Source organism: Cavia porcellus, unplaced genomic scaffold (genome assembly GCF_034190915.1).
Source record: "Cavia porcellus strain 051 isolate PalLab524CR breed Dunkin Hartley unplaced genomic scaffold, mCavPor4.1 scaffold_3, whole genome shotgun sequence".
Classification (NCBI taxonomy): domain Eukaryota; kingdom Metazoa; phylum Chordata; class Mammalia; order Rodentia; family Caviidae; genus Cavia; species Cavia porcellus.
Genome location: NW_026947486.1, coordinates 71094309 through 71122070, shown reverse-complemented (window position 1 = coordinate 71122070; position 27762 = coordinate 71094309). Strand labels below are relative to the sequence as shown.

General features: G+C 38.0%; 1 protein-coding gene across 3 annotated transcripts in view; it reads right to left on the bottom strand.

Annotated features, from left to right (window-relative positions):
* Positions 1–27553, bottom strand: part of Pak3 (p21 (RAC1) activated kinase 3) — a 327193-nt gene extending 299640 nt beyond the window's left edge. For all 3 annotated transcript variants that reach the window (XM_063246284.1, XM_063246283.1, XM_063246288.1), the window contains exon 1: positions 27221–27553. The gene's annotated coding sequence lies outside the window, so the exon portion shown is untranslated. The remainder of the gene's footprint in view (positions 1–27220) is intronic.
* Between the last annotated feature and the right edge of the window lie 209 nt (positions 27554–27762).

Genomic DNA, 27762 nt, shown 5'->3' with positions numbered 1-27762 from the left:
AAGCATAGAAGAGATGCAAATGCATGGAAAATTAACAATACACTCTTAAATGTGCAGTTGGTTACAAAATGTCCTAGTTACATTTTTCTCTTTACTGAGACAAAATACCCAACACCCAAAGTTAAAAGAGCAATGGTTTATTTAGTTTACAACTTGTAGAGGTTTCAGTCCAGAGTCAGCTGGCTCTAAGGCAGAGTGGCAGAGGAAAAAGTTAGTGGTGGACAGAGGGTAGCAAAACAAAGGACCTTCACAGTACCTTTTTGCACCCTTTATCTTATCCAGACTATTTAGGGTGGGTAGCACTTGCACCTTAATCCTAGTGCCCTTGAGTTTAGCACTGCACCATAAATCAATTTCAGCTTCATATACTCTATATCATTACCTCTAAAAAAGCTCTACCTATGATCACATGAGATTTTGGAGGGACACCTAAATACAAGCCATAACATGTCATCCTTGGTCCCCCAAAGTTGCGTGCATATCCCTTTGTGCAAAAAAGTATTTATTCCATCTCCAAGAGTTCTGAAAGCTTTAACAGCTTCAACATTGCTGAAAAGTCAAAGTCTCCTCTGAGATTTAAGGTAAACTCTTAGCAGCAAGTTTCTGAACAAAAGAAAGAGAGAAAGAAAGTGAAAGAAAGAAAGAAAGAAAGAAAGAAAGAAAGAAAGAAAGAAAGAAGTTAAACACTCAATAGTCAATGGCACAAGGTAGATATTTTTCATTCCAAAAGTTACAGTATGTAATGATTGATTGATTGTGTCAATTTGAGAAATTTTGAAGCTTAATTAACTAAATCAGCTCGACAATTCTACATCCTAGGGTATAGAAGCCCCATCCTAGTATAGCTTTTTGCCTTGATACAAAGAGAAAATGAGGAACAACGGATCTGCTTTTGTTCTTTAGAGGAGTGCTAATCTTTGTCTTCATCTCCTGGCTTCCAGTGTAGACTCTTCAGCTTTCTAATGCAGAATTTTTGCCTTCCGATCTGAATCTTTCAGCCTTCTGTCATATACTCTCTAGCCTTCCTGCGTAGACTCTTGAGCCTTCTATCTCAGACCCATTGGCCTCCTGATCAGACTAACACAGGGAACTGCAGTTAACTCCAGACTATGGACTGAAACATTCAGTTCCCAATGTGCAGACACTCTCTGAACACTTCCTTATTCAACTCTGTGGGTGACCTTCATAAGCTGATCTTGTAATTCCTTATACATATGTATATCTTATTTTATATCATATGTTATATCTCAGTAAAACAATGACTAATACACAGTGGGTAAAAAGGAATGGACCAAAGCAAGTTCAAAATCCAGCAGGACAAACATTAAGTTCGTAATTTTACATAAGTTATTCAAGGCAATCTGTGGCAAGATGTGAACTTGAAAGGAGTTGGGTAGTTCCACCCCTTGAGCACATTAAAATGAAGTTTCTGTATGGCAAAAGAAACAATCGACAAAATAAAGAGCCAAACTACAGAATGGAAAAAAAAATGTTTATCAGCCATTTCCAGTGGACCCTAGAATATATAAAGATCTCAAAAGACTTAGAAGTCCCCCAAACAAAAGATGCAATCAAATAATGGGCAACCACAATGAATAGATATTTCAAAGAAGTACAAACAGCCAATAAATGTATTAAAATATTCAATATCACTGGCCATTAGAAAAATGTAAATTAAAGCAATCTTGAAGATACTATCTTATTCCAGAAAGAATGGCCATGATTAAGAAATCAAATAACAAATGCTGGCAATGTTGTGGGTATGTAAACTAGTACAACCACTTTGGAAATCAGTATGAAGAGTCCTCAAGAATTGAAAGCAGAAGTTCCATTTGTTCTTGCTATGCTCTTCTGTGTATCTTTCCCAAAGAGTTAAATTCATTATATTACAGTAACACATCCTACCTGTATTTGTAACAACACAATTCATAATAGCTAAATCTTGGTAGTGACCTATATATCTAATAACAGATGATTAGGCAATCAAAAATGATATTTACATACAATGGAGTGTTAAACTGGCATAAAAAAGATATATTTATCATTTGTAAGAAAATGGAAGCACCTTAAGACTATTCTATCAAGGGAAATATATTAGACACGCAAGCTTAAATAGTGCACTGTTTCTCTTAGATGAGAAACCCAAGTGAAAGGAAAAAAGCAAAATGAAAACATATAATAGCAAGTATGGACATAGGTCTTTCTCAGAGGAGAAGGGGTTGAAGAAAGGGAGGAAAAGGGAAGAAGGGGAGGGCAAGAGGATGACTAAAGGCATTTAGATGTATTCTGGATGTATATCAACTCTATACAAGGAATATAAGTATTATTTGTTACAAATGTACAAGAACAAAAGATCAATGGATATAGGAGAGATAAAGAAGGAAAAGGAGATGAAAAAATGGAATTAAGATGTATTATGTACATGTCCAATTCTTCCCATAGTATTATGTAATATAAACTTGTACTAATAAAAATAAAATACTGTGTTTTCAGACCAATAAAAAACAGAGAAACTATGTTACCCATATCTTGCTTATAAGAGTGTAAAATAGTATATCCACTTTTGAAAATAGTTTAGCAATTACTTATAAAGCTAAACATGGATTTACATTACCCCAAAACCACACTCATGTATATTTATCATAAAAATACAATTTTTTCCAGACAAAAACTTGCAAATGATTGTTTATGGCAGCATATTTTTAATAGCCAAACAATGAGACAAACAAATATGTACAATAGCTGAATGGTGAACTATATTCTTGTGTATACAAACCATGGAACAATATGCAGCAATATATAGGAATGGATTATTCATGCATGCAACAAGTTGGACAGATCTCCAACACATCATTCTGTGTAGAAAAATCATAAAAAGTCACATAGAATATCATTTCTATCATACTCTTGAATGACAAAACCATAGAGATGGATGGAGTATAGAATAGTGGTTTCCAGGGTTTAAAGATAGCAGGAAAACAATATGCAGGTGACTATTTAGAGACAGAGGGAGGCAGATGTTTGCAGTGATGCAGTACTTCTGTATCTTGAGTATGGTACAGAATGTATAGGCCCACCCATGAGGTCCATTAACAGAGAACATGGGCATGCTGTGTTAATGTAATTTTCATAGTGTGATACTATATGATTGCTATGTAATTTGTGATTATTGCATGAAACTTGGTGAGAGGTACACAGGGACTTCTCTGTAACATTACATCAATTTGCCACAACTCTATAATTATTCAAAAGTAAATAGTCTTTAAAATTGTGGCTCATAGATACAGTTTTCTTGACCTATTGTTTCTTGACAATTGAAACAAATAGTTGAGAGATTTTTACATGAATATCTGGATACCAATTTTTTTCTGAACAATCATAAGGCATTAAAAACTCTGGTCTGACATTTCAGGCTTCTCTTTGCTATTTTACATAGGAATTGCTCTCTCTAAATCATCACAGTCTTAATAGGCTTCTATGATTATTTATTCTACCAGGAGAGTTCCCCCAAAGCATTTAATGGCCCCTAGTTATGCCTTTGTCACCAACCTTATGCCTACATGAATTCTTTCACCCTTTTGCACCACAACCATGCTACCCAAAATGACTGCAGAAGCCTTCGCACGTATTCATCTTCAGCTCTGAGATGATAACTTCTAGGCTTTGCCTACCTCTCTCTTCCCTTCCTTTCTCGCATTCTCTCTTTCTTTATTTTTGCTTATTATTTATTTGTTTAGTTAGCATATACAAAATAGTTGCTTAAGTTTTGTCATATTTGTGCATGCATATCACATACTCTGATAGTCTCTATTTCCCCATGACTTCCCTTGCCCTTTCCTCTCCCCAGACCTTATTCCCTTCTCTATTTAGTTTTCCTTCTAGTTTCATGTCATCTCTCTTCTTTATTTTGGATTCATTTTATATATATGAGAGAGAACATGATCCTCGCACCCTTTGCTAAATCACAGTCAGGGACATAAAGGGTCCCAAGTGGGCAACCACAGGTCAAGACTCATTGGGCAGAATAAGCAGAGGCACTTGACGTGGACTGAGAGCTCAGCTTATGCCTCGAAGCTCTGTACGGCCCTGTTGAGTAGCCTAGCTTTCCTTGCACACACAGAATGCTCTCTGCCAATACATGACGGTCACAATCATCACCTCTAGTACAGGGTTTTCTTGGGACTAGGATCCATCACTTACACAGTACAGATATATTCTGTCTCAACTTTCTTTTCTTTAGAACTATTTTTAATTATGAATTCATTTACATTGATTTCAAATTCAGGAAAAATTATCAAAAATTTTTAGAGAGAAAAATAATCCACAATTTCACTACCTACAGATAATTACTGCTAACAATTTGGACTACTTCTACATTCTCTCCCTCTCTCTCTCTTTCTCACTTCCCTTCAAAATAGTATTGTACTATGTATTTTGTATCCTGCTTTACTCATTTCATTGTATATTATGGGTATATTTCTTGATCAATAAATATTCTTTTAAAACAGCTATCTAAATCTATTTAAGATTAGGTATGAATAGGACTGTGTTAACTACTTTTTCTCATTTTTCTCAATTATGCACTATATTAGTACATATTAAGTATACAGACTAGATCTATTGTGGCATTTTCATAAACACTTTGACATATCTACACCATTTCCTTTGTTTTTTCCTCCTAGATCCCACGTATTAGGAAAAATATGTGCTACATATCTTTGTGTCTGACTTACTTTGCTTATCATTATTGTTTCCATTTTCTTTTAAAGCTTTCTCTCTCTCTCTCCCTCTTTCCCTTTCTTTTTCTCTTTGTGTTTCCACCCTTCTTCCCTCCTTTCCACCTTTCCTTCCTTCTTTCCCTCTTCTTTGATATATGAAGTAAATCAAATGCACAGGGAAAGAAGTTTTTGGGGAAAGCAGTGGACTCGAAGAGTCTATAGAATGAAAAGGATGAAAAGGAGGAGGTGTAGAGATGAAAAGCTGCCCTGGATGTCAAAATTAGTCTGCTAAGCCAAGTGGCAAAATGAATTGTGCTAACCTCCTTTGTGTGAGTGAATGGAGCTGGAGCTTAGGGGCCAACAAAGACCATGATTCTTGCTCTTAAGGGAACTCCAGTTCTGGAAATTCAGATTTTTATTTAAATTATATTACCTATTTGACCATTATTGAACGAATGGCATTAAATCAGCTTCGTGAATCAAAATCACCCTCGTTTACCAAAGTCTTCCATATGTATGCCTGACATTATGCTCCTCACTCTGTTTTGAGTTTATAAAGAGCAATGAATAAGAGGTAGCCTCTGTAGCAGACTGCCTAGGTTCAATTCGCAGATCTGCCCTTTGCTAGCTATTTGCTTTGGGCAGGTTTCTTAACCCCTTTGATCCTCAACTCTTCATCTATAAAATGGGAATAATATGAGTCACTTTCATATGGATCATTTGGAGAGTTTCATGAATTATAGCATATAAAGTACTTAGAAGAGTATCCAGTTCTCAGGAGGTGTCGTCTCAGTGTGGGCTTTCAATACTAAAAGTAAATCCTCAAACAGTCTCATGAGGTGGATACTATAATGTCAGGTGACAGCTAAGGCTTGGAGAAATCAGTGATGGCTGGCAATGATCAGATTAAAATCTGAATCTAGGCTGTCTCTCCCTGGAACTGGTCAAATAAGTACCATGCTACAGAGTTTCTGCCTTACAGTGACAAAAAGCCAAAGCCTGGTGCTGAGGGTGAGCAGAGGAAAAAGGGGACAAAGAAAAAGAGCCAGCTGGCCTTTCCTTGTCCTTGGCCGCTGCAGCAGACCTAAGATAGGATAAGGATCAAGGCAGCAACATTTCCACAAAGAAGGGATATTTGGGGCTAGTTCAGTAGATTTTGATCTACTTGGGGTTGGGGAGTTTAAATTCACAAATGTTCTGACTGAAACTCTCTAGCTTGTCCCGTGAAGAACTGCTTACCTGAGTCTGATTGTTCTCAGGCTTATTTCCAATGAAGACCTTACTCTCTGAGGCCCAAATAACTTTAAGGGCAGTCAGTCTCACTAAGGCCAGAAGACACAGCTGTCTGGAGGCCAGGGCCCTTTGTTCCAGAGAAGCTGGTAAATCAACAGTAATCCCTGATTCACAGTGATAATCAGCTCCCTGTCTGGATAGGCAGGGCTGTGCAAAATAACAAGTGGAGCCAGCACCTGTTCTGGGGGTCTGGCACTCATAAAGCAAGCTGCTGTGAATGGCCCAAGCTGCCATACAAGCAGCAGCTGCAGCCTGGAATCAGGACTTTGTTGTTAGCATAAGAATGGGGTCAGCCAACCCAGCCAGCCAGCCAGCCAGCCAGCCAGCCAGCCAGCCAGCCAGCTTCATTCCCTTCCTTCTCTCATCTTGCCTTAAATGCCAAATGGGCCACCCTCATCGTGGGCAGGCTGGCTTTGATTTTTTTTTTCAGTTGTACCAATCAATTTTTCATTTATGGAGGAAGAATACTTTTTTTTCTTTAGAGCAGCCTAAGTGAAGGAAGATTGTGTAAATCTACTCTTTAGTTAAGATGTTCTCACTCTAAAGAAAGGAAAACACAGTGTACAACTCCAGGACTCACACTACCAAAGACTATGATATAAATATTGCCATGCCGTGCACCAGAGTTGTGTAATGCATAGCTTGTGCAACTTTGCCCCGGGGGCAAATGTTGGCCAGAGTATTCCTGTATGAAGACTGATAGCCTCTTTTGCTCAAAGTGTGATCCATAGATCTCTTCCACCAGCAGCATCTGGGAGCTTAAAATTCAGAAGCTCAGGCCCGCCCCAAATCTACTGAATCAGCAATCTGAATTTAGCAAGATCTCCTGGTGATTCATATGCACATTCAACTCTGAAAAGTACTGGGCTAGACAAAAAAGCCTTAGATTTCACATTTTCTCATACTTCAAAATGCTTGGACTTTCAAATCATGAAAATCATAGCTCACATCTTAGTTTCATCAACTTGAAAGTGTCAATTCAACCAAGTCACTTAAACTCCTTGAACCTCAGTTCTTACTTGTAAAAGGGCAAAAATAATTATAGGCTCACTATGAGCATGAATAACAAAAATGTACAAGAAACTATTTAGCATACTGCTTGGCCTGGTCATGTTTCAATCAACAACAGCTCTTATTATGTTTCTTCTTGGTAAGTAGCACTACTCTGTCAACTTCAGGTGATGCAAATGTCTTGCTCCACTGTACATTAATCAGGAAGACTCTTTTACTTCTTTTTCTGCTATGGAAACTTTAAAGCAGGTTTAACTAATGATAACTCTTCACATTATACAGCTGAAAGAGTTGTAAGAGATGATGAAGTCCAACACTCTCCTTTTCTTGCTCACACAACATTCAGTGACTTACTTGGAATCACAGAGTAGATGGAGAGTTCAATCAGCATTAGAACCTAATGAAAACGTGATTCCCAGCTTGGAGATTTTATTCCAGAGAAGTCTGGATAGAGTGTTTGACTGGGGAGAGATGGCACTAGAAGCTCCTTGTCAAGCCTGAACAAGCTTCAGACTTAATTCACAATGAACAGCCCCTAAACGGGACAAATTAGAATGGTTGTATACTATCCGACCTTTGTTATAGGTAAAGAATACGCATATTCCTCTTTCCAGAATGCAGATTAAAAGCCTATAGCCTGAGCTCAGTGACTGCTAAAAATCAAATAAGGGACCACTGAGTCCCTTTGAGAATTAAGAGCTTATTGAGACTTGGTTCCCATGGTAGAGGTGCAGTGTGGAGCAGGGCTATACAGGATGTCCTAAGGGTCTCACAAAAAAAAAAAAATTTTTTTTTTCTTCACAAAGTAATCATGTAATAGTCTTTAATGGAATATTCTGCAGGTTTAAAAAGAGTCTTTAGTCACTTGAGAGGATACTGGAGATGTTAAACAGAAAGTTCAAGTTATGGAATCATGTGCAGTTTGCTATCTGAGGCTGCTCAGTGATGAAAATGGGTCAAGTTAATGGGTGTTCTTCAGGCAGAGTTCTGTATTGCATAGCTATGACAAGTACTATGAACTCTGAAAGGTATGGGAAAGGCCTTAGAACACTCAGAAAGTTATATCAAGCAATAAAAGGTCTCAATATGGGCCTCACAACTAAATTAACATTTCTGGAGGAGCCACATTTCCTAAATACAAGGTCTATCACGATTTCACACTGAAGTTGTAAGAGATACTCTTCAATTTCTGATAGTGTACTTTTATAAAAATCAGTGTCGATGGTATTCAAATTCTTCTTCTGGCAGTAGAATTTTCCCCTAATAGAAAATTTTGTCAGGGGTTTAGGATGATAAACATCTGCAAAACACACTTGCCCTAGTTAACTGAGGGAATTTGATATTTTTCTATGGTCAGCCAATTCAGTGAGCTAATCCACATAACTTCACTCCAGAACACAGACTAGGACCCACATAGCATAACTTGAAAACCATTATTATAAGTCCCCAAAGAGCATTAATGGCATATAAGAATATTGGTGACATGAAAAGTTTTAGAAAGATTATTTAGATTCAGAAGACAGTATGCAAGGGGCTACCAGAAAGCTAGGCAGTCCAAATAGGAAGGTACTATTGTGGTCAAGATAAGAACTTTTGAGAACATGAAGTAACAGCCAAGGAACAAATAAGTAACAATGATATAGAAGATGAACAAGAGAACTGGACATTGCAGAACATTAGGAAGATGAATGAGGAATCTTAGATGGATGTAATTACTAGTTTAGTGAAGTCAATAGTACATAAAAAGTCAAGTACAGTTTCAGGCACATCAACTTTGGGTTGTTTGTAGCATTCCCAGGTAGAAACAGTACATGGGCAGTTAATAAATGGACTTAGGGCTCAGTAAAGAGATCTGTGGATGGAATATGTATCTAGGATCATAAATATATAGATGATAGGTGAAGTCAAGAAAAACATACAGTAAGAAAACAGAGATTCTTAGAAATGTACATATGTTAGGTCTTGGAAAAAAGAGGAATTCAGGTAACAGCCAAAGACATAGAATGTGAATTAAGAAAACAGTATCACAGAATTGAAGAAAGAACAAATTTTCATAATCTATTGAGTACGGCAAACAACAGAGTAATAAGGTTCATTAAGTTTTTCAGTTGGGGAATCACTGATTCCCATGGCAAAAGATGTTTTGCATAACGAGAAACCAGATTTCACTGGACTGAAGAAATGGAGAGTGTTAGAATAAAGATAGGCCAAGTAGACTTCCTTTTCATGAAGCTTGCCTGTAGAGAAGAGACATAAGGCAGTAGCTAATGACGGAATTCATAGGGCTAAAGAGAAGGTTTTTAAAGACAAAAGAGTGTGTAAATATTTTTGAAGGAAGCCATTAGTGAATAACATGATGAGGATCAATAAAAGCAATAAATGTTTTGGAAGAGCTAGGGGAAAATAGGTCAAATAGAGACACATATATCTCTAAGTTTGAGGAAGTAAGGCGATTGAGACTCTAGATGCCTCTACATTCTCTATGAAGTGGGGGCAAAGGCATCTTCTAGGACTGACAGGTACAAAAATGAATTTGAAGGCTGCAGGGGGGGTGGTGGTATATGTTGGTTTAACACTGAGAGAAATGTGATGTGTAGATCAGTCAGGTCACTTTGTAAAATATCTATGCAATTTGCAGGGAGTAGTCGAGTCTGATTTCCTACTCAGATGTGCAGATAAAGAAAGGGAAGAGACAGATGCTAAATTATTCCAGAGGTTTTCAGGCTGTCTTCTCATTAGAACTACTGGAGGAGCTTTAAAAATCCCCGTATCTGGGCCTCTTCTAGATCAATAAAATCAAGCATCAGCATTTTTAAAAGAACTTCGTGCCATCCTATGACGACAGTAACATAATTCACTACAGTGGTGTATGGTTTTTGTTTTTCTGAAGCATTGCAGTATAGACATGACCTGGCAAAAAGTTGACACATAGGAACTGCTAGAAAATATGCAGCAAGAGGTCTAGGAGGGAAAGGAAAAGAAGACAAGTCAAAAGGGACTGATATCCAGGAAAACTTCAACAAACCAATAAGAGATTTAGATGAGGTGAGTGAAAAAGTATAATTACAATCAACCTGCTGTGTGCAAAAGTTTTTGAAATCACAATAGTTGAGTACAAAATTTCAGAGATGGAACCATTCAGACAGCAACAAAATCTAGGAATTTGGGTGATTGATTAAAACTGAGTAGAAATGAAGATGAGTGGAATAAATGTCAAGGAAACTTAAAATATAAGTCAGACACCTGTGCCATTCTTGACCTATAGTCCTTCCCCCCAATGGTTCACTAACCCATCCAGAGTAAGACTCTCTATATTCCTACAATGCCCAATAAGACCTCTGCCCTCATTACTTTGCTTACTTTGTCTTTTGACTCTGCTTCAACTAGAATTCCTTCTCATGGCTAGGTACACTCGTGTTTTAGCATATTTGCACATGGGATCTTTTCCTCTCTGTAACTCATTCCCATAAGTGTTCTCTGTGAGAAGCTTATATTTAAAAATTGACCCTTCTCTTCCACTTCTTTGTCCCCTTCTTAAATTCTCTGAAAGTCAGTCACTGGGATAAAGTTGTCCTAGAGTTGAAACCAACTGGAAAGGTATTGATTGCCATCAAGAACCAGATAGATCTATATTTGGGAATGGAAGAAGGCACAGCCAGGACCAAGAAGGGTGATGTTAGGAAGCATTGTCTGCAGGTTTCTGTTTGTGGCCTTGGAATGCAAAAAGTAAAGTGCATGTCTGGATGTACATTGCTGCAGGCTGTGAGGTTTGCAAGTGTTGACTAAGTTAGTCTTAGCTCTCCACCAGGACACATAGAAAACAAAGAAAAAGAAGTCATGATGATGGAGCTACTTTGAGTCAACCTCTTAGACACTTGGAAGAAGATGGGTTCCATGGCATTCAGATTTTTGGGGGTATAGGCTGAGCAAAGTTTTGTTACTTAGGGAGCTGAGCTGGCTAGACCAATACCAGGTGCCCAACAGTTACCTGAAGGCAGTTAACCTAAATGCCACTGAGAGGCTAAAGCTGCACTCATCTTCCTGTAAAACATCTGATTGAGTGCTGCAATATAAAGCAATACCCAATTTAGTTATCAGCAAAAGAAACTTCAGAAGTTTATAGGTGCTAGGTAGGGTGTTGCTTCTGCAAACTATCATACAACACACCCTTGAAGCTTTCCCTAAAGTGACCTGCACAGCCCAGTTAGTTATCAAGTACAGCTGAAACATTATGGAATCTGGTCTCTTGGCCCTTCCAACTCTGCTTGTACTGAATGTTACAGCTCCTTTTCAGTGACTCATCTCTCTTTATCTCTCTCATTTCTATATCTATCTGTACTCTCCCCTACAAAAGGAGCAGAGATGAGCTGAGCTGCTCCCAAGGAGCTGGCTTGACCTGCTTTTGTCTCCAAGGCTGAGTTCAAAATGGATCGCTTCCATCACTATTCTCTAGTAAGTTCATAAACATTCAGATATCTGGGTTTTCACTTCAGAACTGCAGAATCAGAAATTCTCTGCAGAATCTTTGTAGGAATTGAATAAAAGTAGCCATAGAGTACCTTTCTTGTTGTGATGTGTTTTAGTTTGTCTTGTTTGAGTTTACTAAGTCAGAAATAGTTTACCTATTTTGTGGTCAAATCTGAGACTCAACTGCCTACCATCCATGGCATGTGTTTCCAGATATCATATATTGAAACCCAAGATCACGAAACTCCACAGTTGCCTAAAAACTCAAGCCCATAAAGTACATCTGGCCTTCTCTGCCCAGCCTAAACTAACTACGCAGTCCCATGAGGGATTCTTCTGTGAACATATAACTTTTACTGCACTTCTGAAGAACACTGCAGATCAAAGTTTATGTGTACCCTGTACATCATGTAAACATAGCAGATATTGTTCAAAAGGTGATTAGTAGTTAAATGAATCTGAAAATCTGTATCAAAGCACATGTATTGGAGTATGCCAAATTTGTTTTTTCTCAGAAATCTTAATTCAAGTCATTTCTCATTTCTTAGTGAAAAACGTAAAGTTGAAAGAGAAAGGACTTGCCCTACTCAGTCAGCATTCAATACATCATATCTTAGATGCTTCAGGGGATAGAGAAATGAATAAGATATAGAGTCCTCCAAGAACTGAAACCTTACCTGGAGACACAGGAAATATATTCCTATTAACTGTCATCAAAACAAGGTCATATCATATAGATGCCAATTGAGCATTATAGACCAAAAGTGACACAAAAGAGCTAAACTCTGTATTTTAGTATATACATCCCCAAGTCCATAAATGATATCACCATCCATCAAATTATTCAAGCCACAATCATGGATTCCTTCCTTCATTCCTCCCTCCCCTCAGGTCTGTTTTCTAGTTCATGAACATGTACTTTTAGTTTAGCTCAAAAGTGTATGCTGAATCTGCTCACTTCTTTTTATGGCTCCTGCCACCCCTAGTCTAAGCCACTGGAGTCTTACTCTCTTGGACTACGTTCACCCTCCTAACTTGCAGCTCCTTTTTTCTCGCCATTCTAGCTCAACTGTATTATCAGTCCGAGTACTATTTTAAAGATGTGAATTACATTATTTTTAATGCTGGATTTAAATACTTCAGTGGGTTCTCACTGAACTCAGCTTAAAGAAAGAATTCATGGGGGCTGGAGGTTTAGTTCAGCGGCATAAGCGCCTGCCTTGTAAGCAGGCAGTCATGAGTTCGATCCCCGGTACCGATAAAAAAGGAAAAAGACCAAAAAAAAAAAAAAAATTCATTACTGTGGAGTAGGATTTATATTGTCAAACTTTAGTGAGCATCACTTTTTCCTTGATTCACCATCTTTTTTTAGTCTCTTCAACATGTAAGGCACCCATTTCAAAGTCTGGGAACAAGTTGTTCCCTTCACATGAAACGCTCTCTATTAATATTTATTCAACTTTCAGACCTCGGCTGAAAACATTACTTTTCCCCAAAACACATTTCTTTGTGCTTCCTATCCCCATCTCAGTTAGGTCTCCCTTTTTACTGTCTCTTATGATTCTGTCCTTTTCATTCACAGAACTTAACTGTAACTATTACTATAACTGTATATATTTTTATGAATGTATTTGAAGTGTCTATCTCTTTCACTAAATGATGAATCTCATGAAAGTATAATCATACTCTAAGTGTCTAATACAGTAGTTGGTAAATAACAGATGATCAACACATGTCCTTGGTATGAAAGGGTGCAAGAAAAAGGAATAAAGAAGTGACACATTATGAAAAGGATTTTTGGAGAAACCTCAATAGGAGAACACCATGAAGAAGGGCATGACAATTTGTGTGAAAGATAAAGTTTTGGGGAAAGAAGTTTCCTACTGTGGCTATGGAATCGGGGCTGTGTTAAATATAAACTGTTAAAAATTTATGTTATAGCTATTCCCAGAGAGATAGTAGAAGTCCTAAAACTGCAAGCTAAGTGTAACTTTTATTTGACCTTTCACCTTGGTTCTACTCTAGGCTGATCCCAGCTTCAAGCTAAGTATTTCTTATTCAAAATGCTCGGGACCAGAAAGGTTTTATATTTCAGAGGTTTTCAGATTTTGGAATACTGTATTTGCATGTGCTTTACTAATTAAGTATCCCCACTCTGAAAATATGAAACCCTAAATGATCTCAAGTCTGAAACTTTTTGAGCATGACAGCATCATGTCAGTATTCAAAATGCCTTGGATTTTGGAGCCCTTCAGGTTTCAGATGTTTTGAATAAAAATTCTCAACATGTATCCCCAAAACAAACTAGGATGTGCAGGATGTTCAGTTGCAAGCAGAGATGATATGGTCCTCCTATCTCAAACTATGCCAAGGCAGCCAGAGGGATTCAGAATGAGTAATACCTACTGTACTCAAACACTATGTGGAAATAAAAGAGGTATCGAGTGGCAACTTTCTGTGAAAGTATATGCAAAGCCTTCTTGGCTCACGTAAACTCTTCTGAATACTCCGTAAGAAAACTTCTCATGTGGTCCTTTAGTACTCAGGGTCTATAGATACCTCTAGTAGTAATAATATTGTCTACTTCCTAAGGTTATTATAAAGATTAAATAAGAAGATATGTATAGACAATTAGTATAGTATCTACCAAATTGTATCAATAAATGTTAATATTATTCCTCCTCTTAAATAGAATAATAGTGTCTACCTCACAGAGTTTTTTGTGACTATCATATGAGATAATACATAGAAATACTAAGCACAATGTAGCACAGTGAGCACTCACTAAGGGTTATTACTGTTATTCATAAATATTACTGTTAAAAGCAGCAGCAGTAGAGCCACCCTTGGTGTACACACTTATAATCCCAAAATTCTGGGGCTGAAGCAGAAAGACTGCAAGTCTGAACCCAGCCTGGGCAACTTAGTAATTTAGCGAGATCTTGACTCAAAACTAAAAAAAAAAAAAAAAGGTCTGTATATATGGCTTGTTGCAAAGCCCCTAGGTTAAATTCCCAGTACAACAAAAGCAGCTGTAGTAATTATATCGTATAGTTCAGGTAAGAAATAAGAGCTTGAAATCAGGTAGATATATTGGGGAACTCACTGAAGGCAAAATTTGCGTGACATTTTCACTCTGGGGCCTCAATAAATGTATAAAGACCCAGAGACTGGTATATAGCCAAGGGTGGGCAGGGCAGATTGTTATATCACTGGGCTGAGGCAGGTAATACACTGGGAGGTGACCATCCTCAAGGCAGATCTTGTCACCTGGCTTGAATTCCCTTCCCTATGGGTAAGGTAGGAACAGTCTCTATGACAGCATCTAGTTGCTATATTTTCCCTATTATTTAAGGAGAAGACAAAGGGCTCTCAGGCTGGTTGTCTTGGAGGAATGCCAGAAGGGAATTACTCAGCTGGTAGGGCTGGCAGAACAGGTATGAAGGTGCGAGGGTGAGCTACAGGACTTCATGTTGCCTGTGGCCAGTGTCCTCAATTTATCTCAAACCATTTATACTTCCAGGCATTATAAATCTCTGTTGTAGTGGAAGGTAGACCTAAAGGTGATCCAGACTATGAAAACACAAGGGTTAAGAGACCAATATGTCATGAAAGATGGCAACTGACTTATCAACAATACCTAATCAGGCACTTCTATATTCCAGGTGGTATCCTACAAACTTTGCAGGAATCATCTTGTCTATTCCTCAAAAATCTCAAAGATGTAGCTACTATTAATGTTCTTATTATGCAGGTAAAGAAATTAAGTTCTAAAAAGCCTAAATAACTATCCAAAGTGCAGCTCAGTCAGGACACAAACATCCTGTTGGAATTTCATCCATTTAGAATATAAATAAAAGTTATTTGCCATAAATAGCCATACATAAATGAGCATTACATTTGTACCACACAGATATTACCTCTTTGACTTCTTACCACAGCTTTATCAAGGTAGACATTGATATTACTATTTCCATTTCACAGAGCTAAGAGAGTTAGTTGATTAAGAAGTTTTCTAAGACTATATAGGTAGTAAGAGATAGTAGGGATTAAAACCTAAGCAGATGATCCTTTTAACCTTTATACTGCCTTAACTTTTCCTATCAAACAGTCTTAATATTATGAATTCAATAAATTACAAGATATCAACACTTGATTATAAAAAAAATACTTTGTGTTAGGTGATCCTGCCTGTATGGTAGTATAAATGGCTAAGGGCTGGAGATGTAGCCCAGTGGTAGAGTACTTGCATACCATACACAAAGCCTTGAGTTCAATCTCCAGTCCTGCAAAAAAGTAAGAAAAAGAAAAAAAGTAAGCTAGATTGAGTTATTATATTCAGTAGGTTATGTGTATGAAATGTATTTTGACTTATATGTTCAATTTGTCATGGGTTTATTAAGACATTACTTCACTGAAAGTCAAACATCATAGGTATCTTAGAACATTTACCTTTCAGAGTAGTCTGTTTTCAATGATTTGGTTATTATAGTATCTCCATAGACAAGAGAGAATGAGGATCATTATGGAAGCAAGAGCAAATCTAGAAGGGCAGGGTGACTCGTTAGTATTAGTCATGGAGCAAACAACTGAGGCTTTACAAGACCTTGGTCCTGAACATCTATTGACTCGCATCATGGAAAATGGCAACAGAGATGATAGGCACTGAAGAAAACTGGAACCCTTCTCTGAGGGCTCCGACTTGAAGGATATTTTTAGAGAAGTTATAGCCAACACAAGATCTTTCCTGGACAGAGTCTAGGAAAAAAAAACATGGTCTGTTTTTGGCAGTAATGTCAAATTGCTCTGTCTCCTGAAACACAGTGGATGTGAAGTTAGTCTCCTTCAAATGGGGTTTAGGTTAAGGTTCAAGCAAGAACTCAGCCCCATGGCTGTATTCTGAAAACTGCAGGCCATGGTTTTGCTATGCTCATAAATTTAAATCATATCAATTCCAGTTCAGAATCTTTACTGGTAAATGTCAAATGCCCTTTGCTTGCTGCTGTTTGCTGCTGGAAGTCAGATAGAAAGGACTCAGGCAAACAGGAAACCAAAGAAAGCAAACAACAGAATTGATTTTCTCCCTATTCTAGGGCCTCTTCCTGACTGTTTCCCTTTAACTTAATCCTCCGTTTGCTCAGAGTGTACAGAAAGTCACTGTACCTTCCAGAGGTCCTCTGTACTTCTGGCACCAGAGTAGGAGAGCAAAACAACAACAAAAATATGCTTACATTCCCTTAGTAATCTATGAAACATGCGATAGTCACAGGAGTCACGGAAATTTATTTCTCAGTGCCAATATTTACAAGTTTACTGGGTTATCAGTTGTAAATGCTGAAACCAGTCTCCTAGCCTCACTCCACCCCCAACAATAATACATAAAAATTCTGGCAACATTAAGCTGCTATTAAAATGAGCCTTTTCCCTTTCTTTTGTATTGAGTTATTTCAGGACTCAAATTCTTCATATCCAGGAATATATATATTGCTGCATACATTCCTCTTTGATGTAACACAGTCTTATTACCGTGGAAAATCTCTAATACCAGAACACTCTGCTTAACCATTCTGGCCTCAGGACCAGACAGACTGACTCTGCTATTTACCTTTTTTTAAATTTTATTTTAAAGAAGGGAAAAGTAAACATAACAAAATAGAGTAAAGCAGATCAGAAGAAAACAATGTAAGTGACACAGATTTCAAAGCAAGACAGCAGGAGATCATCACTGGCTACCATATTGTTGTTTTCTTCTAAATAGCTGTCCATATCTTCTCATACAATGAATTCATACCAAACAAAATAGTATTAAACTGATCAGAACAGAATGATAAAGGCATTGTAGGCCTTCAGGGAAAACCAGGCAACAGGGAAATCAATAATGGCTGCCATAATGTCACTCGTTCTCTTCAAAATATCTGTCCATACCTTCATGAATGTTGAAGTTAAACAATACAAAACAGACTAAAATAATTGCAAACAAAAGAATAATACTGTTGCTGGATTTCACAGCATGATGCTATGGGAATCAGCACTGGATACTATAGTGTCTCTTTTCTTCAAAGTAGCTGTTCATTTCATCATGCATTATATAATCGATTCTCATAAACTCTTTAGGAGAAGTTCTACACATGTATGAGTCTCTACATGTATACCTGTCCTTTCTTTATTAGAAGGAAAAACAAAACAAAACTAAACAAATCCTAGAAAAACATGAAACAAAAAGACAACAGTAGCAAAGTGCCCAAAACACTGACAATATAAGCCTTCAAAACAAGGTAGTAGAAACATAACTAGGGTTGTTATTTTGCACAATGATCTTCAAGAGTTCTTCAAGAGTTCTTCAAATCACCATGCAATAATATGCACAATTGTTCCAATCCTATGAATTTTAACTATTTTGTTCCAAGAACTTATAGAATTTGTAGCACAATCATCTTAGCTATCCTAAGTGTGTTTATATAATTTTAGATATTTTTTCTTTTTCCTCATTTTCCTTGATATATTATTTTCCCCTTTAAGCAAATTCTTATCCTCTCACTGTATTTATTGAGTATTTTGTATTTTATGTACTCTTACTATTTCTTACGCTAGGGAGACTGTACAGCATTTACACATGTGAGTTTGATTTATTTCACTTATGAGTATGGCCTCCATTCAGTTCTGTGAGCCGAATGTGTGCAAGTTTATTCCCAGTGCACGGAGAAGCTTTGGAATGTCACTCCCAGCTGGTATGACCATACCCAGTGTCCCAAATCACAGGAGGACCCATCGGAAGTCCCTGCGGGACTAACTGGGATACATAGTGACCTCCAAGCTTCTAGCAGGGGCCTCCATTCAGTTCTGAGAGCCTAAAGTGCATGAGTTCATTTCCAACTCACAGGGGAAGCTGTGGATCATGTCTCCCAGCCATAAGATCACGCCCACAGTCTCAAATCACCAAAGAACACACAGGAAATCCCCATGGGCGTAACTGAGCCACGTCCAGTGATTTTTTTTTTAATTTTAAAGGGAATAAAACTAAACAAAATAAAACAGAATAGAGCCAATCAAAGCAAAACAGTGAAAACGATACAGAACTTCAAAACAAGATAATAAGGAATCAACAATGGCTAACATAATGCTTCTTTTCATCTTCAAAGTAGCTACGTTTATCATTAGACAAAATCAAACAAAACAAAACAGAGTAAAACCAAATAAAACAGAACAATGAAAACGATACAGGGCTTCAAAACGAGATAGTAGGAAATTAGCAATGGCTACCATCCTCCCTTTTTAGGTGGTTCCTCTCCTTCTGCTTTCACAATATCTATTGTACAATTTGATTCCATCAACTCCTTCATTTTTTTATACTAGACAAACAAAAAAATGTTCACTCATGTGAGTCCAAACCATTTCATCCATGAGCATGATCTCAAGCTGCATCCATTTACATATAGGAGCCTTGTGATTATCCTTCTTTATAGCTGAGTAGCTTTCTATTGCATAGAAATGCTGTATCTTTCTTATCCATTCTATGGTTGATAGACAAGCTACCCCTGATTTTTTCTGGTTTCCGGTCACATAGAGCATTGTTTTCTCTCCTTTGACTTTCAAACTAAATTTCCTTTCGAGTTGAATGTTTCTTATATACTGTATATTGATAGCTCTTGTCTCTTGATTCACACTGCCCATGTTTATTTTTACTGGTGAATTGAGGCCATATACATTAATGGTTGTGACCAATATACACTGGCTTGTCTCTGCTTTGCTGTTTTCCTGCTGTTGATGCCCTGTATTTCTGCTCTGTTCAATTGCCTGCCCTGCTCAGCGATCCCCCTCTGCTGCTCTTCCTAGAACCATAGTCATTTTTTTCCCCCTCTAGAATATCCTTTAGTATCCTTTGTAAAGTTGGTTTGGTGGTCATGATGCCTTCAGTTGTCATTTGTCATGGAAGTATCTTGGTTCTCCATTAATTTTGAGAGGTAGTTTTTCAGGGTATACCAATTTGGGTTGGAAGTTGTTTTCTTTCAGGACTTGGAAATATTTCACTCCAAGCTCTTTTTGACTTGATAGTTTGTATTGAGAAGTCTATTGTGATTCTGATAGATTTTCCTTTAGAGATGATCTGTTTCTTTTCTCTAACAGCTTTTAACTCCTGGTATCTGATCCATTCCCCTAAACTATGGCAGGTAGACAATGCAGGAAGTGTCTGGGACCCTACAACTGGCTCGTTTGAAGGAAACCAGGAAAATGTCAAGATGAAAGAGCAAAAGGCAATCTCCACTAAGGACAATAACCCACCTATCTTCTGACATGCAGAACTATCCAAGGAGTAGGTCATGACAGCACCACACTAGGTAAAGTGAACATTGGATGAGTATAAAGGGCATTCTTAAATCTATTATTTTAGAAAGTGTCACTTGAAAGGCATAATATATATCCCTAGAGGAGAGAAGTTGTCAAATTGTTAGCAGTGTTAGTGGGTATGTTGTGAGCCTTTTCTAGAAATGTCCAACTCAGTAATTCTCCTTTTCAAATGTGTTCTCCATCTGTGAAACAGGTAAGAAAAAACTCATCAGTCCTTCATATGCTCTATTGGTGCCACCCCTAAAAGATTTTAAAGGTAAAACTGTCTTCTTCAGATAAAAGATATTCTTATGGTACTTAAACAATCACTCTGATCTTCATCTTCTTCCTCATAGATCATCCCCTGAGCCTAAAGAAAAATCTCTTTGATCATATCTGTTGTTGGCAGAAAAAAGATACAATAAGCCGAAGTAAGCTTGGCCAGAATAAGAGAATAAGATGAAACCTGTACCTGTTTGCTGTTATTCCCCCTGCAGAGAGTGACATCATTGTTTATTTCTATTAAAATAACTTCCCACGGGATGGCCTCAAACTTGTCCTTTATATAGGAAGCCAAGTTAAGTAGAATCTGATTCTTACTCAGCACTCCTTTTAGAATTGTGAAGCCAACTTTATTAACCTCAGAGGTCAGTAAAGATGCAGCAAGAGCTTTTCCTAAGTGTCTTAAAATAAGGTAGCGCTTCATAGTTCTTATGTTTTTGCCTGCTGCTCCAACTGCTTGCAGTAGAAAATATAAAAGGACTTGATGTTGGAAAATGCTTTTGATATCATTTCAATTTAAAATTAATTAAAAATCATTTTGCTCAAATAATTAAGGTGACACATGCCTTACATATGTTTCATGTGCAGTTAGAAATTTCTGCTAGCCGTTCATGATATCTAATAGGAACTCTAGTCTAACAATGAATACTGAGAAGACATCAAGGAGGGGCAAAATCTGCTTACGTACACTGTAACAGAAGTGAAAAATGAAAAAGAATTGGAAAACAATTTGTTAATGTTTACAGAAATAATGAAGCAAATATATCATAGCAAAAGCATATTGAATTGTGGCATCATTTGTACGCTCGTGAAGAAATAGCCTGATTAGTATGATTTTTAAAAATCATAAACATTTCTTTGTAACAAAAGACACCTGAATCAAAGTTAAAGAACAAACACTAAACTGTTTAATATATTTACAACATAGGTAGCAACTAGAAAGAGATTGTGCTATGACAGTGTGAAAGGATAGTTCGACAGAAAAACAGGCCAAATATATGAAATGGCAATACAGGAGAAGAAATACATGTGGCCAGAAATCAGATGGAGTGATATTCAACCTTGCTAGTACTCAACCAAATGCAAAAAAAAAAAAAAAAAAAAAAAAAAAAAAAAAAAAAAAAGATTATTTTCAACATTTTCATTCATATTAAAAGGATTAATACCTGAAATTGGTAAGGAAGAGCATGGATAAATGTCTATTCTTAGTGGAAATGTAAGCTTCTATAGCCTCCTGGAAGCTAAATTGGCAGGCTCTATTAAAATTAGAAATGTACAAACCAAACATTTTGAACTTGGAATTTTACTACTGTGAATTTCTACAAAAATTGCTTCAAATAACAGGTCAATGTGCAAGGAAATACACTGCACCAATTTTAAAGATTTAAAAATTAGAAAGAATGTAAATGTTTATCAAAAAGTTTAAAGAGGTGATATGACAATTATATAATAAAGTATTATGCAGTTATTAAAAGGAATGAAATTACTAGATATACACTGGTAGGAAAAGACCTAGGCACAAAGTTCAGTAAAAATAATGTTCTACAATAGCACTACCGTGGTCTCATCTTTGATTATTTTATGCATATATATATATATATATATATATAAATATTCATAAAACATGTACAAGATGATACATGCAAACTGTAGATGCAGTGGGGCATCACTGTTGGACAAGCCAGGAACATTCTACTTCTTTTTTCTATGGTTATAAGGTCAAATCAGTGTGTGCTCTTTGGATAATAAAAATGTTTGTAAAACAAGAAGTGAGGGTTTCATTCTGCACACTCCCGCATATTGGCTAGTCCCGATGCCAGCCCTTTTCAAGGACACAATATTTCAGAATCTAAGACAATTTCTAATACCCAGGGCCATGTGCTTTCACTATTTAGAGGCTTAAGTAGGGTAACACTGGAAAAGTGGAAGAACTGCATCATTCTTTTGGAAGAGTTTTTTAAAAATTGAAATATAGCATGATGAACACCCTTTCTGGTCCTACCCCTTCACACATCCATCCTTATCTCCAGCCATCCTTCCTCCCATGCTTTCTGTACCCTGTACCCTCCTTCATTATCTTCCAAAAGTTAGACATGGTTAATTTATTTCAATTCCTTTTCTGTTTTGATTTCAATTTGAACACTCAATCTCATTTTTTTATCTTAAAGAAATTCCACTATAACTCATCTTCCTCCAATCCATTTGACACATCCCAATATTACCAATTCCTTTCAAGCTAAGGTTGACAATTCCATCTCTGGGTACGTTTAGCATTTAGGGAGGATATACATGTAACTCTAGACTGTGCTGGAGATCTGGTCTGAGATAGCACTGAAACCACATTCACATGTTCATCAATGTAGGCCTTTCTCTAGGGAATGCACCAGTAGCTTCCGTCAGACTTTCCGTGGCCCTGGTCCAAAAATAAAGATTAAGAGCCACCAAGGCAGAGGGACTTGAATGATCAAATCATTCCCTGAAAAATACCTAGCCATTGGGCTTGTTGAAACCTGTACACTCATGGGGAATGGAGTTGGACAGAAAGAAGCATGGCCTTTTAGTGTCTACTAGAAACCTGTTCAGATAAATCTGTCATATGACAGCCTACATAGCTAAGACCTAGATGTAATCTTCAAGCTGCACTGAACAAGGCAACCCACAAAAGGACAGCTAGATCTAATATAGGAGCACTAGGATACAGCAGATAAAATTTTAGCTGTTAGGATGACTCTGTCATGTGGTAGCTATGTGACCTTGAGCAACCCTCTTCACTTGTCTGAGACTTATTTCCTCATCCTCAAGAGCAGGTTTGCATCAGATAAACTTCTAAAGGCATTTAAAGCTCTGCCATTTATAAATCTCCCCTCCTTGACAGGTATCTCTACTAAGCTCTCCAGAACAAGGCATGAGTTCTCTTTCACTTTCCAGAATCACACAGTCTTACACAGTTTTCTTTAATGACAGACAGAAATCATTCCTACTACCACTGCATCTTGCTTCTTTCATATGGACAGGAGCTAATCCATACACAGAGCACTCTAGAGCTACTAACTCCAATGCCTCCATATCAGGTTCTTTTCCAAACCCAGTTTGCAATGGTTACTGGCCATTAACTTTTAGAAGTTCCACCCTCCGTTTCAGAAAGTTTGTTAAGAAAAGAGGCTGAGAAAATTTGCATGAGTGTGAGTCAAACCAACCAAAAAGGGTCAATAATCATTTGAGTATCAATTCTTTTACCTTTAAATTTCCTCAAATTTGGCCTAAACCTTGATAAAATGGACCCCTAGAAGCTGGTTGTGCAAGCAGGACTCCAACCCAGAAGACTCTGGCGCCGCTGGAGAGGAACACTGCCTCAGCAAGTCCTTTAGAACTACTTCTGAAAGATAATGAGTGTGAAGGATAAAAGCAATATGCAACTAAAATTAATTCCCACTTCCAGGATTCTCTGGTCAACAGGGTGTGTTAAGGTTGATGGACTTTTTCTGAAATCTGTGCTGATGATACTTCTGGAGCAAAAAATTAAAGGCCACACTTAAATAGTCAGGATGTACAAGGAAATAGGCCCAGAGAACTGTCATCCAAGGTTGAATGAGGATATGCCTTTGTAGTTAAAGTTAAGGAGAGAATTGAAGTAGCCTGCCTGGTAACTCAGCAGAAAAACAGGATTTGGGCATGAGTTATCAGGATAATTGCCTTAATTCTTTACTTCCCTTTTATAATAACCTTGAGTTTATATAGAGCCTTTCTTCTAAGGAACTCAAAATACTTGCAGAGATATTATCTTAGTTGTCATCACACCATCACATTCTGTGAGAGCATGACAACAGTGACTATTATCAGCCTGATGCAATGCAGGAAGAAAACCTACAGAGGCAAAGTAAATCGCCAAGTTTACCTTCCATTCAAATGTATTCAGCAAGATACTGACAACCCAGCAGAGAATTCTGTTGCCCAGCATTTCCTTGAGAGCTTTCTTCTGAACACTAGTCCAGCCAAGTGCTTGTTAGAACACTAAATTCTGTGGACAAAGATCTGAGAATACTGAATATTTCCCTCTCCTGGAGAGACATAATATACATTAGCTTAGGAAAGGCTTTTAGAAGTTCAGTAACAAGAGAAACAGAAACAAACAATTTGGTTTCTCTAGACTGTGCTGGAGATCTGGTCTGAGATAGCACTGAAACCACATTCTAGAAAATTGTGTGTGTAATCTACTAGCAGTGTATCTTCTTTGGAATCCACATTGAAAACCACTGGTCTAGCCATTAGACCGATATGAGTATCAGCAGAGCAAACAGATCAGTTCTACTCCAACCTAAATTGTAGACAATTTTAAAAGAAATATTGTGTGATATTTATAATCAGTGAACTGCCAGGCTTGGTAGTGCATGCGTACAATCCCAGCACTTGGGAGGATGAGGCAGGAGTTTGAGGCCAGGCTAGGCTACATAGTGAATTCAAGGCCATCCTGAACTACATAACAACACTCTGTTTCCAAAAGCCAAATACATGCATGCCTATGTACATTGATTAAAATTAAATAAATAATCAGTGAACCAAAGATCTTGATGAGACCAAATGAACCTAAGACTATCATCTCTTCTTCCAAAAGACATTAGTTAAACTAGGGAGGAAATTATTCAAGAAGTCAGCCACTTCTACTGATATTCCTTTCAAATAGAACCCAAAACTATTTTTGACGTTCATTTGAGAGAGGAGAGGCTTGATAATGATCCATGCCCTGTTAGTCTACACTCTTAATTACCATAATTTTGTGCCTACCAGGCACTTCAAGTAGAAATCATCAGCCTAGAGGCTCAGTCTGCTTCCATTCATCTATAAAGTCAGCACCAATACAACAAAATAGGAGACTCCAAATATGCCCCTGTTCTGACTTAACTGTATGAGCCTTAGTCATTATGTACCCATGTCAAAACTAAAAGACAGCACAGAAATGTGTTACTGTATTGTTAATTACTAGAGACACTACCAAAAGTACCTAAAATGGAAAAGTTCCTGAGTATCTTGTTCTGGTTAATTTATATTTTATATGCAACTCAACCAACAGATTTAATTTTTATCACTATTATTTTCATATTGTCTCTTGTAATTTATTAAATATTCACAGCATAAGGGAAATTCTCACACAGAAACTGGAAACTTGAATAAAAAGTAAACGTAACACAGGTTTACTTGTGATTATCCACTGGTTATGAGAAAAATTGTTTTTCAGTGATTTTGGGTGAAACATCCACAATAAAGGTCATAGATGCACTGTTATTTAGACTATTATGAGTTCTTTTATAAAGCAACAAATTCAGCCATGTGGATTCTGTCCATTACATTTATTTGTTTTGCAAATCCACATTCACATATATAATATCTGCCTAAAACAAAACAGACTATTATTAATAAAGGAGCCAGAACTTTCTTAAGATAGGGATGTGTTCTTGCCCTAATCAGTCTGCAATACTGGGTCTTTTTGGATTCACCATTAATCATCATCCAAATTCAGAAAGATTTGTTTTCAGTTTGTCAAGAATTTGACAGTAATACTTCCAGACTCATTGCAGTCTTATTTAACTATAATCTCATACGTGATGTATCTTCAACTTTAAGATGCCATTCTCCACTAAGTTACCAGGTGAGTTATTTTTTAAATTCAACTTAAATGGCACTTTTCTTATGAAGCCTGCCTTGATCATAACTCCCATCCCCAAGCATGAACCCCTCCTCATGGTTTCCACAGTACCCTGTTCATCCCTAGTCCTATTCTGTTCAGACTCTTCTATCTCACACATCCTGAGAGCTGAGATATTTTGTCTACTTAAACATTTGTAATACATACCACTATTATGAATACACAGCAGGTGTGTAATAAATGTAGAGTGTGTGATCAGTATCCTTAAAAGTATATTTTTGGACCAAGAAAACCAGTGCTTTATTAAAACCAAAAAATTAAAATGTCAAAGAAGGTTTAAAAGTTTTGTTAATTTGTATTGATCTCTTCTTTCTTTGATTAAACACAAAATGGCCTTCTGGTTTAAAAAAAAGCCTCTACAGCAAGTTCAGGACTAATATAATAGGTACAATTAGTCTGCTCCTTTTCCGCCAAACATACAGCTATATCTTTGCACATCACAAACTTGGCCATAGTAGGAAGACATGAATATCCACTAATTAAAGGGTTGGAGGCATGACAGGGTTCTCAGTAAGAGCTTTGGATAACTATTGGCTGAGAGAAGAAACCCTGCTTAAGAAAGTTGGGCATCTTTGCGGAAATAATAAAGACGTTCAGCAGGGCTTCGTCAATCTGGTTGGAAATTCCACATACATAAAATACTATGCAATTGCCCCATCTGGGTGGTTTCTATCACCTTGAAACCATCATTACCCTTCCAATGTGGGCATAACAGGTTGGACTTGATCTGCCTGCATGTTTGCTGCAGTCTGACTTGGCATAGGATGAGACCCAAGGACATGTAACGCCAAGAGTAGACCAGCCCTGTGGCGCAGACACACACACACACACACACACACACACACACACACACACCTCAGTTCAACTCACGCTCTGTGAATCCCATACAAAATCTGCAAAAGCCATCTCCCACTGCATTCCAGTTTGTCCAGTCACACACTGAAAGTGCCCCTCACATTCTCTCACTTCCCCACCCTGCCAGCTGACAGCAGCCCAACCTGAAGCTGGAAGCTAGTGAGGACTAGTTTTTGCTGTATATAACAAAGCCTCATGTACTCAGGTGCCCCGCTGGATCAACCCCCATCCAGCTCTCCCCGCCCCCATCCCTGAGCTCTCAGAACAAGGGAAAGCTCAGCTCTTGGAAGTCCTTGCATGATGTGGGGGTGCAAAGAAAGATAGCGTTGGGAATGGGCGGAGACAGGAGTCCAGGCAGCTTCAGTGCTTTCTCCCCAGGAGTCAAGAGAGAAGCAAAACTGGAAAAGGGACCAAACTGCTTTCCCACCCTGTCGCCTCTACTCCATTTATTCATGAAGCAAGACTGAAAACAGTTTTAATCTATCCTTTTCTATGCCTCAGCTCCTCCCAGCGGCTCTAGGAGCCACGGGTGCTCCAGTAACCCGCAACAAAGCGCCCCTGCACAGACCTGTTCCAGCCTCTTCGTGGCCCGAGAGAAGGGAAGCTGCTCGCCGAGGATTCTGCTCTCCGCCACTGCCACTGGCGTGAAAGAACTGGGAACCGGAGGAGGAGCAGAGACTGAGGGAGGAAGAAGGAGGAGAGGAAATAGAAGCAGCAAGCAGTGAGCAGCGGCTGAGGCGGCAGCAGCTACGGTGGCAGCAGCGAGGGGAGGAGGAGGAGGAAGGAGAGGAGGAGGCTGCTTCTGTGGCAGCTGCTGAGGATGCTCTGGCAAGAGGCAGGGCTGCGTGCCTGAGTGTGGGCTCACGTGCGCCCCAAGGCCCAAGGATACTCTCACGTCTGGGTGTATTTAGAGAGTGATTTTTCTAATTCCGACCTAGTCTGGAACTTGTGGTTCCTGCAGCCAGGCGGAAGTGAAACCCTGCCAATCTCTCAAGCATCAGTTGGGGGGATGGAATAGGGAGATTGAGTTGGGACTTGGAGGGAGAAATCGGATTTATTAGTATTTTTTTCTGGGCACTGATATATTCGGTACTCACCCATCTCTGGAAA